Below are 12,336 nucleotides of genomic sequence, written 5' to 3'. Positions count from 1 at the left end.
AACGATTAAAACCCGACTATACTCGTGATTGACACTCAAGTGACGGCGAGTTAACCCGACTATACTCGTGGTTGGCACTGAATGGGTGTAAAGTGTAAATGCCATAAAAATACGGTAAATTACTTTTGATCAAGAATATGAACCATATCTTAGCATGTGCCGACCCGCATATGGGACGTTTTTAGGACAATTTGCCCACCGGCACTTTGGCGACCCCTAGTGGCTCGGGTGTGCATATTTTGTAATATGTTGCCTGTCGACAAAATCCGACAAAATCCGTTCAGCGGTTCTCGAGTTACATGCCGGTATTTGAGGCTTGTGCAAAGTACACGGTATTGTGCAAAATACCACTCCCGACTTTTTGCGCAGTAGTTCCGTCAATCTAGATCCGATCTCAAAAATGATTGTGGATCGTTGTAGCCAATGCGTGTGCGGCTTACCAATGAAACACCACGTAGGGATGTATGAATCTAAAAAACAAACAAAAAATAACGAGCGAAAACAGGAAGAGAAAAACAGCCGAATGAATTGAAGTCTATGAGAAAACTCAGTTTTTCTTTTCTACACAGTTTACCAAAATCACTCCTAATCACTCATTTCTGAATGGATCTTTATGAAATTTGGACATGTACTACATAAGGCTTCAGGCTATGGGTCTGTATGTATTTGTGACTATTACGTTAGCACTAAAAGTGAATTTCTTTTCTGGATTCAGAAACTTCAGAATGTTATCGTTCAAAAGAGACCAGGCTCATGCATGTGCTATAAGTATAAAGTATAGTAGTTTGCAAAAAAGGTATGCAGTCCTCAAGTTCAAGTAAAAAAATTGCCACTTTTCTGCCCGCTTGATATAAAGGTTGTAATCTGTAAATGTATTTGATTTGACTGTAATTTGACAGCAAGAATTTGGCAACCGTTGCTGCCAGACATTTACCATTTCTTTTGCAGTTTGTCTTTTTACAGTGTAGGCAAAAAAGCTGTGTGGGTCGGATTTGATTGGGTATAGGGGAGATGTCACAGGTGGACAGTATATTTCCTTTTGATAAAAGACTGTGTGAACTGCCGTTCGCCCCACTAGGAACAAGACTTTGATTGGCAGCTGGACTGTGTAATTGGACTAATTGAGGAGAGCTTGCCAGCACATTATTGGATTGGTTGGTGTGTTTTTGTGTCCGCCCCTCTCTCCTCCTTCTGCTGTCTCTCTGAGCATTCCTATAGGAAGGACCGTGACATCATGGGCCTAAGGTTGGGTTGGCAGGTGGGCAGGGACCGTTGCCAGCAGGCGGAGAACTAACGGCAGCAGAACTCGAGAACTATGAGGAATGTCTGACCACTATGTGTGTCTGACTCTTACAGTACCACCAAACCTGCACGGACTACAGCGTATAACGTATGATATAGAATAGAATAGAATAGATCTTTATTGTCATTGTTACAGTTGTTACAATATGACATATATCATGCCAGTTAGGGTATACCTTATGTATACTGCACCTGTGTATACTGTTTACTTACTCATAGTATATATTCAGATTCTAGGAGCAGAAGACAAGGAGGAGTCAACAATAATGTGTTTTATTGCCCATATTTATTGTAACACATAATATAACTGATAGGGCATACAGAACCTCATCTGCACCTTTGATTGACCATTGTTTACACTTTACTATAATTGTATTGCCTATTAGGTCTTCTACTATTACCCGGCCCATACCTGTACTCCCCCCCCCCCCCCTCCCCATGCTGCTATGATGCCCAAATTTCCCCAGAACCCAACGTGACTCCTTGGCTTGGGGCTACACTACAGAGCAGAAGCCCAACGTGACTCCTTGGCTTGGGGCTACACTACAGAGCAGAAGCCCAACGTGACTCCATGGCTTGGGGCTACACTACAGAGCAGAAGCCCAACGTGACTCCATGGCTTGGGGCTACACTACAGAGCAGAAGCCCAACGTGACTCCATGGCTTGGGGCTACACTACAGAGCAGAAGCCCAACGTGACTCCATGGCTTGGGGCTACACTACAGAGCAGAAGCCCAACGTGACTCCTTGGCTTGGGGCTACACTACAGAGCAGAAGCCCAACGTGACTCCTTGGCTTGGGGCTACACTACAGAGCAGAAGCCCAACGTGACTCCATGGCTTGGGGCTACACTACAGAGCAGAACCCCAACGTGACTCCATGGCTTGGGGCTACACTACAGAGCAGAACCCAACCACGTGACTCCATGGCTTGGGAGCCAACGTTGCTGCACCTCCCCAAGCTAGCTATAGCGCTCCTCCCTGCTCGCCTGTTTGATGTTGGATATTGAACTGTGAATGAATGCTCACTCGGCTCTCCTTTGACAGGTTGACCCATATCCCTCACAACAACTGGAGAAGAGTGGTTCCGGATGCAGAACAACCCGGTTGCTTCCCCCCCCCCCCCCCCGCACACACACCGTTCCCCTCATACTGATGGTAGCCAGTTTTTCTTGTGGGCTATAGGGAGGTGTAGTCTGACGTCACTTTGGACCGCACGCACGGTCCAACCGTTTAGGGATTTATCATTGGGAAAATGTATTATTGGCTATTGTAATAATTCTGCCTCATGAACATTGGCAAGCTTTCCATTTTTGCACAAAATGAGTTCCCTTCTATCACTAATATTATTGTTTAAGCATTTTTGGTTGAAATACAATTCAAGGTAATTATTTTACGATGAATTGCTAATTGTTTCATGTTGAGCTATAGATTGTGGATGAATACACACAGAAAGGTACACCATGCCAATGTTCATGCTTTATTTGTTTTATTAAACGAGACGATTTACAAATGTGTCCATTGGAAATACATTGCAATTTCAAGCCAGGTGGACCGGCCGGAAACAACAATGATGTAACCACTACACCTCCCTATAGACCAGGAAGTAACCACTACACCTCCCTATAGCGGTGGCTATTTCTACCTCTGGGGTTGGTTTAGCTGACGTTGGGTCAGCTCAGTTAATCCCCCCATCTCCTACGTTAGTTTGTCCCCTCTGTTGTCTGTGCCTTTACTTCCCGTCACTTTTTGTGTTTTTACGACAGTGTAATTAATGTAGTATTTTAGTCTTCCCCTTGTGTGTGTTTTCCTTGTTAGTGTAAGTCGGACTACCTAAGGCTCCACGGTAGCCAGGACGGTTTAGGGGAGCGCCTCTGGCAATTGGCGGTATAGGCTAACTAAGCCCCAGGCAGCGTTATTGTGTGATTACATGCCATTGTTTGTACCTTCCCAGAATATGGAAGTGGACTTTGTGAGCTTGGCTCGGTGTTCTAGATTGTAGCACGGCTTCTCTCGAGCTGCAGTGTTTTTTTCCCCACGGCACTACAATTCTTCAAATAAATAACATGACTTTAACAAAGCTACACACCATCATTTTCTAGCAGAAAAACTAGTCACACAATTTTCAGAATTCAATTCCATTCCTGGCCCTTCTGAGCAAAGAGGAATGAGTCCATGGAAACAATTTCAATGAAAATAATTCATAGATGAAATATTACAAAGATTTAAAAATGGATTATCATTTAGCATTTAAAAACACACAGGCATAGGCTGTGATGATATTTTAAAACAATAACTTGTGCCTGCTTCTGAGAGCAGAGAGCGAGAGCGAGAGACTCTGAAACAGGACTTGTACAAAGCCTTTCCATAGCTCTCTCTCTCCTCCTCTCTAGAGATACGCATGGTGACAGCACTCTTTGAGAGGGAGGGACATTCGTCTCGACCAAAGCTATTAAAATTCTGTGGAGATAGGTCTGGCAATGTGAGACTAGTGTGCATTTGGCCGTCCATTTGTAGCTAATTCTATTGGTTCATCTTGGGCTTTAGAGGCCAAACTAGCAGCTGACGCTGTGGAGAGAGAGGGAGCTGAGCGGATCCCAGAGCTAGTCATGGTCTTCATTCATTGGGGGGAAATATTTGAGAACAAATAACACTATTGCCAATTTGCACTTGATGAAAGTTGCGAAAGCATATTTGCAACATAAATATGCATTCAGTAGCGAGTATAGCCGATTCAATTGGATATGCCATTTTAAATGATGAGCCATTTATATTTTAAAATCGGCTTATGAACTCGTTTCGACATGCAATTAAATCAAGTTTTCATAAGATGTGTGGTAATACATACATAAGTTGTGTGCGCTGACTGCCACGTTATTAAAGGGGCACTTCACCGAAAAACAACACAGATATATTTAATCTCACACATATTCCAAGGCTCTAAACTGTTTTGCACACATTTATTTACTTTGACATTGTTATTGAGAGTGAATGAGTTAAGATAATGTCATCAGAGGACACTGAATTAATTACAACTCAATGAAATGATGAAGATTTGATAAGGATTACAATAGGGATAGCTATTTCTCATCATTTACACATTATATCCATGATTATTATTATTATAATAGAGTATTCTGACCTAAACATTTAATTAAAGATCCAGTACAATTGCGTTTTAATTCAGTCATAAATAGTTTATTGTGGAATGTTAATGTCATAAGTGTAGTTTTTTTCAGCTGCACTCTCACATGGGTCTCCAAGTCCCTCCACTCTACAGTACATGTTTTCTGGAATCCTGTTCCCACTTTATTTTGTATTTTTAATGAAAAGAAAAGTCAAATAACCTGCCAGTGCAGTAAGCTATAATTTGGCTTGGTACAGTAAGATTTCTCAAAAATAAAATATCTATGGTTCTCTCTCCAGATTGGATAAAATGGACCGGGATACCAGAAGATTTATTTCCTGTTTACTGCAGAGTGGAGGGACTGGAGGGAGACCCATGTTACTGACCACAACACGTGGCTGTTGGAATGTAGAGCTATTCAACACTTATTTTAACAAAGAAATACCACTTACAGAATTTATTTTCTTGAGATAAGGAATCCTTATTATATCTTGCTAGACTGTTCTCCAAAGAACAAGCCTTTAATATCTGGGAACCTATAGTGTCACAGCAGATGTAATACACATTTTTAAAGCCACATACATGTCTTTGATGACGCTCAGTTATTCACGTGTTCACGTGTACGTGGATCTGAAATGTGCTTTGATTACATAAACGTATGTCAGCTTGGTGTACAGTACTATGAATATTACATTAAAACGCATAATATGTAAATCCTTAATGCTACATTAACCAATATAATTACAGCGATACCGTTGTGGGATGCAACAGACTTGCATCGCATGTGCTGTTGGCCAAACCGATAATGTCACTTTTCTCTAAAGAATACAGCGGTATTAATATACTATATAATAAATATACTGCCACGTATAAAGTATAGCCAAAGCGGTTCTCAATTCACGGTAGAGGATCATTTCCTCAGCGAGTTGCCGCAGGACCGTGTTTTTCCCAAAATGCTTGGATGAATGTGAACACAACTGGCCCATCTATCTGATGTATCTTTCAGGTCTTGGTCCAGTAAATGTTTTAAAGAATAGCACCCATATTTAGTTGGCATTGGTTAATGGCCCTCTGTCCCGGGAGCAGGTGTTCTCCAACAGACAGCATCCCCTGGGACGTTAGGGGGAGGCGGTGCATGGGTAGTGTGGAACTGACTACCCAGGACCCAGAACTGGGGGAAGGGCCCTCCGAGGGTTTGGACTAAAAGCAGGTCTGGATTAAAAGGTGTCATGGCTCAGGGGGTTGGAGGGGGATGGGGGGCATCCAGACCCATTACGTGCACAGATGTCGTGGCATGGTATTAGTACAAAGATGTCCTATAGCTTAATGAACTAAGTGTGAGTCGTCCGCTTGCCACCTTTATCCATGCCTTCAATCCCCTTAGACCTGAAAACCGCTCCCTCAGAGCTTTTTTTTTTAAAAGGCAGCTAAAAACGTACTTCTACAGGCAGGCTTTTTAAACACCCATAGTCGTTTCTTTCTGTTTTTTTTTATTGGTCTTTTTCCCCCTCCTTTTTCCTCCGATTTTCTCCCATCCCAATGTTAGTCGTTATGCCAATTCCCAATCCCCTTCCTGGTCGCTGCGCACTTACCCCCCACAGTCGGTCTGGGAGAGTGGAGGCTATCGCGTGCTTCCTCCGACACACGTCTAGCCAATCAACCGCTTCTTTTCACCTGGCAGCGCGGACTCTCACTGAGAGGGTGTAACGTGTGGAAGGATCACACTACCCCCCTTAGATCCTATCCGCGCTGAGCAGGCGCCCCGACCAAACTGTAGGAGTCGCTGTTTACAACGACCCGGACCCACCCCGCCAGCTTTCCCAATTGTATTAGTGCAGACGGCCAGCCAAGCTGGTGACAACGCCGGAGCTGTGAGCTGGACTCGAACAGGCGAATCCAGCGTCTCCGGCGTTTGGTGACGAACGCAATCTCCGCTACGCCACCTGACCGCCTATTTTTTGTTGTGTATTCTGTTGTTTTAGCTCATTTTAATGTTTTTTTTCTTCTCTTCACATGTTTTATTTCTTGTATTTTTACTGATGTTTTATTAAAATGCTGTGAAGCACTCTCTGTGCACTCGTGCTGAGAAGGGCGCTATAAAAAAAAGTTTTACTGACTTACTTACTTTTCAATAAGATACCATTCACAAGAGAATGTCGGGACAACAGTGGTTCAGGAGGTAGAGCGGGTCTTCTGATAATCAGAAGGTTCTCGGTTCGATTCTGGCTCCGCCCCGGCAGCGTGTCGAAGTGTCCTTGAACAAGACACCTATAACTGCTCCCGATGAGCAGGTCGGCACCTCGCATGGTCGCCTCCGTCGTCGGTGTGTGAATGTGTGAGTAAGTGGTTGAATGTGAGGAATAAGTTGTAAAGCACTTTGGATAAAAGCACTATATAAATGCAGTCCATTGTGCAGAGGCAACTAAGGTAAGTTACGATCTACCCCCCTGTATTCTTTTCAGGCAATTTTCCAGATACTAGTGTTCGCAGCCTAGCGGGAGCCAAAGTCCAACCCGGGGAATGAATGTTTTGAAATGTTTGTATAAGAAGTTCTGAGGCCAGCCATTTCAAAATACTTCGGCTGCGTGGTTATTTTAAAAGCTAAACGTACTGTATGCCCCTGGGTGGATCAAGCAGAGGCTATCAATCACATCTCAAGGGCAGAATGCTGGGAAATGTGGCCAAAATGGTTGCCATCAGACTTTTTACTCTGAGCTCCGTTTTTAGCACTAATTCTCTCATAACGTTTTTTTCTTTCTTTCTTTCTTTTTTTAAAGGGGATTGAAGCTCATTAGTTATACTAAGCCATCACATTCAGACTCCGCCTTTACGAGTCCATTTTAGACGAATATTTTCATGTCGTGACAAATCTTGAGTTCATCATTTTTACGATGAGCGACCATTATGAAATTCACAGGGGCGGTTTCAGCCAGTCGTTTGAACTTGCACACATTTTTTATATTTTTTTTATGAATTATTATCATGGAAGACTACATTTATTATGTGTGTTTTGTTGCCCGGAAGCAATTTCTAATAGCTCCCTTTCAGGGGGTGGTTGGGGTTTTGATGAATGTTAGCTAATCTGTGATGTCAGCCAAAGCATTCCCTATCATTTATCACATCTTTAAAGAATGTCCTGGTGGGAATATTAACAAGCCCATTGCCATGGCTCAAGTCTTTAAGAAAGTCTTTAGGAATATTAGAAGTGCACTTTCCACTGACACTAGATGATGGAGAGTAAGGACTCCAGCTGAGCCGGGGATCAAACTTCCACTCAACAGGGAGCTGGTTTTTCTTTTTATTCATTTTTCTTTTTTTACACTGATGAAAATTCCTGGACCCCGAATAGCCAGCATACGATAACAAAATGTCCCTTACTGACTGACTGACTGACCTTCACTGCCCTATGCCATATCTAGCATCATCATCATCACCATCACCATCATCATAATAGGCCCATCAATCGTCCTCCTTATCAATCATCAACTCTACACAGAGAATTGCAATGAAAATCTCTTCCTTACTGGTCATTTTGTCTGAAATAGTCAACAAAACATCCATGTAGTCGTCAGCCTCCTTCTCCCTGCTTCGTAACAACAAACACAAGTCTTGACCACTGATATTCGGCAGTCCTGCTGTATGTCCTTTGATAATCCATGACCCCCAGTGTTGTAGTAATCAAGTCCAGGACTCTGACTCGAGTCAGTGTCCTGGACTGATTTTCAGGACTCGTGACTCGACTTGGACTTGAGCACTGATGATTCGGACTTGGACTTGGACTCGAGCATTGACTGCATTTGGACTCAGAAGGTGCAGACGAGGACTCAGACTTGTTAATTGATAAATACAGTTATTTTTGTATAATCTTTTTTGTAATAGGCCCTAATCATTTGGCATAAGATATAGTGCATTTGTTTGGCTATTGTGTCACAAAGTAAATAAACTCGCTTTGAAACAGTGACCGCTGTGTCATTTATGTTTAATGTAGACTTTTTTTTATTTGTATGTCAGCTCTTTGACTGCCAGAGTGGAGTGCACTCAACCTTGATGACTTGGACTCGGACTAGGGTAATGGGTACTCGAGACTCGACTACAACACTGCCATGACCTATGGCCAGCCTTGATTCTCTGAGACCACTTTGGCTACTACTGTCATAAATTATTATTCTTAAATTGATGCTGCACATGCGGGTGAGCCGAACATTAGGGGAGGCTATTGGGAGTCGCGCAAGCGTGCAACATTTTAAATCTTTTCTTTTTTGCTTGTGCACGCTGCAAACAGTGCTGTCCATGGTTCTGAATTCATACAATACACACACCCACTAGGCTACTACAGAGAGCCCCACTCATTTAATATATAGTGCAAATTAAATTACGTGTTCAAATGAAGGCATCCAATATGATTAACCATTGTCTTACCTTAATGCAGCAAAATGCAACATTTTGTCTTGGCATCAATGATCTTTTCTGCTTTAAGTTTGTCTGTGAGATCACTTTCAATGTGAAGCAGACTCCGAGTTGACTGTCTCTCCTGGCGCATATTGTTGTTCTTAGCCAGTTCCGGAGGCGCCTCATTGCTGAGAAAGACCGTTCACAAGTTGTGGTGCCGACGGGCAATGAAGGAAACGTTTTTCGTCATTTGGATCTCATCATGCTTTGAAAACAGTGTACATACATACAGCAGCTCTAAAAAGTGTCCACGATTTGATGAACATACAATAGCCTCAGGTGATCCGGTGTTATGCCCAGGGGCAGCCCGGGCAGGGCTCGCTGTGGCTGCAGGTGTGTGGTAGCTGGTGCTGCTGCTGGCAGCTTCTGAAATACTTTGTTTATATGTTGCCTTGGCAAAAGACTGACTGTATATCCATTGTGCTTTTTGAAATTGTACTCAAAATAGCGTGCTGGTGTTCGCTAGAAAGCGATTGGCGGGTGGACATTCGGAATGCAGATGTTTACAAAAAATGTATTATGCTTTGCGGTGGAATCAGGATGCGATTGGCTACATTATTTAACCTGAGCCGTGTCACCAGGGGGCTGCAGCGACAACACACACACACAATATAGTAGCCTATATAATGCTGCGCACATATATTATATATCATTTTCAAAATTCCCAGCATAACATTTGGGTATGATGCTGCAGTAGATTGTGATTAGAATGCCTTTGACAATACTGCCCCCCACCCCCTCCCTCCCTCCCCTCGGTTTCCTTACTTCCCTGATTGTTCCCCTAATGGCCTTTTGTATTTGTCGCTTGTTATGTTACTCATGGTTTTATGTCTTGTGTATTCATACTGTTGCTTGTTCCCTGTGGTTCTATGTTTCTCTGTTCTTTGTTTTGCTCATTGTCAGCGTCTTTGGGTTATTGAAAAGCGCTATATAAATAAAATTAATTATTATTATTATTACTGTACATTTAATTTAGCATCACACCACATGGCTTTAATACAAAATATATATATATATATATATATATATATATATATATATATATATATATATATTATAAAATATATAATATATATTTTGTATTAAAGCCATGTGGCGTGATGCTAAATTAAATGTACAGTAATAATAATAATAATTAATTTGATTTATATAGCGCTTTTCAATAACCCAAAGACGCTGACATTGAGCAAAACAAAGAACAGAGAAACATAAAATAATAATAATAATAATTAAAAATAGTTTTGTTTTGGCGCAGAGGGGGCCGGAAAGAGCACAGGTTTTTTTTTTCTTTTTTTTTACTGGAGCAAGTCAGGTGTGTGTTGGTTGGTGTACCGCCCCGGGGCCTGCTCTTATTTTACCCATGTCAGTGGGCCTGCCGAGGCCGCGCCTGGCTGCTGATGCTCACTGATGTGAGCCTCCTACCCGCGCTCACCCCACTTATTTGCCACACGAGCGCAGGGAGCGCACCTGACCCTCCAGCCCCGCACTCTCCGAACGAGTCCTGGGATGGGGGGGGGGGGGGCAAGCGGGCACACACCTGTCCATATGGTGCTGTTGGACAGGGTTCAAGGAGGAATTGTGTGTGTGTGTGTGTGTGTGTGTGTGTGTGTGTGTGTGTGTGTGTGTGTGTGTGTGTGTGTGTGTGTGTGTGTGTGTGTGTGTGTGTGTGTGTGTGTGTGTGTGTGTGTGTGTCCCTGTGTGTGTGTGTCCCTGTGTGTGTGTGTGTGTGTGTGTGTGTGTGTGTGTGTGTGTGTGTGTGTGTTGGGGTGGGGGGTGGAACGGACCTGGCACAGTGACATGAGAACACACACACACACACCTACACTCACTCACACACACACACACACACACACACACCTACACTCACACACACACACACACACACACACACACACACACACACACACACACACACACACACACACACACACACACACACACACACACACACACACACACACACACCTGAACACATTATGCACTCTTCTCGTCACTCTCACTAACATGCATGCATTTACACTGACCACTTAATGTGAGTGCGACTAACTATAGTGCTGTTTTAGCTCGTGTTGGCCTCGGAATAACCACTGTTTTTGGCATGTAGTTTCTTGCTTCAACAACCCCCCCCCCCCACACACCTGAATTAGGTCAGTGTGAATCTGGCCTGACAAAGTTTAACACTAGCAACCAGGGACATGCTAACTATAATTTGTGACTGTGTCAACATGCCCTAGCCTGGACTACTTTACTATACTAGCTTCAGGCCAGTTGACGGAGCCAGAGCTCCGCCCACTGAGCTTTTTCCCGCTCTATATCTTTCAATCGCAACCGTCGCTTTTCTCAGCCAAGCTAAGAGCTTGGGATTGGTCAATTCACTGAACTAAATTTTTTTGCATTTCAACCAATAATTTCAGATACTAATACCATGTAAAAAAAATTGCTGTGTTTTTAAAGTAAAGTCCACCCCTTGGATGATGTCGTGGCCCATGTCACACTACTAGTGCAACAACCTGTGAAATTAAGTCTTTCAAATTAAAATGGGAAACAATAAAGAGGTTCACAATGGGGTTCAGATGGCAGGTTATGACAAAGGAATTCATACAATTATTGTCAGTCACATATTAATGCTAATAAACCCTCTTGTATAGAATTTACATTCACCCTTTCTCCGCCGGAAACGGCTTAAGACGGGTTTCAAGTTCATGCAAATTCTGCCAGATCACGGCGTACAACGTTATTCTGATCATATTTCATATTTTCGCCATGGTATTCATATTTCACTCACGGAGGCTTGTCAGATGCTGCGGGACTCAGCACAACTCTGCAACGCTTCAATACTGCCACCTGGTGGCTGATCGGTGAGTTGCCAAACCGGAAATGCCCGTTGCAGCTCGGTCCGTCCCCTAATTCCGTCCGGCCACTCGTTTATCGTCCCGGGACTCAAGACACACACATTGTGCCTATATCTCACATTCTGGGAAATACTGCAGAAAACGATAAAAACATATTTATACTCTAGACGGTATTTTCGTATGAATGTGTGAATGAAAAAGTAAAACGTTCCTACATCCTGAACGATAGATAATCGATGTTGAATGGGCCATAGTAATGTCAATTTAGCAATACAATTTAAAAATGTATAGCCCTGCAAAGAAGGTGAACATCTCCATAGACTTAAAGTGGTGGCAGAGATCAAACATTGATGGATATAAGCGTGGCAGAGATTGTGTTAAGAGGCCTCTTTAATTTTCACAACATGAAATGATTAAAATTAGATATATTTCTATTGTTGGGGTTAACTTGTGGAACAATGATGATATAAATAAACCCTGTTTTTGAGGGTTACAAATGTGAATAGTTTTTATTTTGGTATTTCTTTGTTTTTGTTTTGGAGCATTATGCTTCAGCCTGTACCTTTTCAGTCACTGCCAAAATCAAAGACCGTTGACAGTTTCCGCC

Source organism: Notolepis coatsorum (genome assembly GCF_963971535.1).
Source record: "Notolepis coatsorum genome assembly, chromosome: 18".
In the NCBI taxonomy this organism is placed as follows: Eukaryota; Metazoa; Chordata; class Actinopteri; order Aulopiformes; family Paralepididae; genus Notolepis; species Notolepis coatsorum.
The sequence above is the reverse complement of the archived record's forward strand: the minus strand, read 5'-3'. Positions refer to the sequence as shown.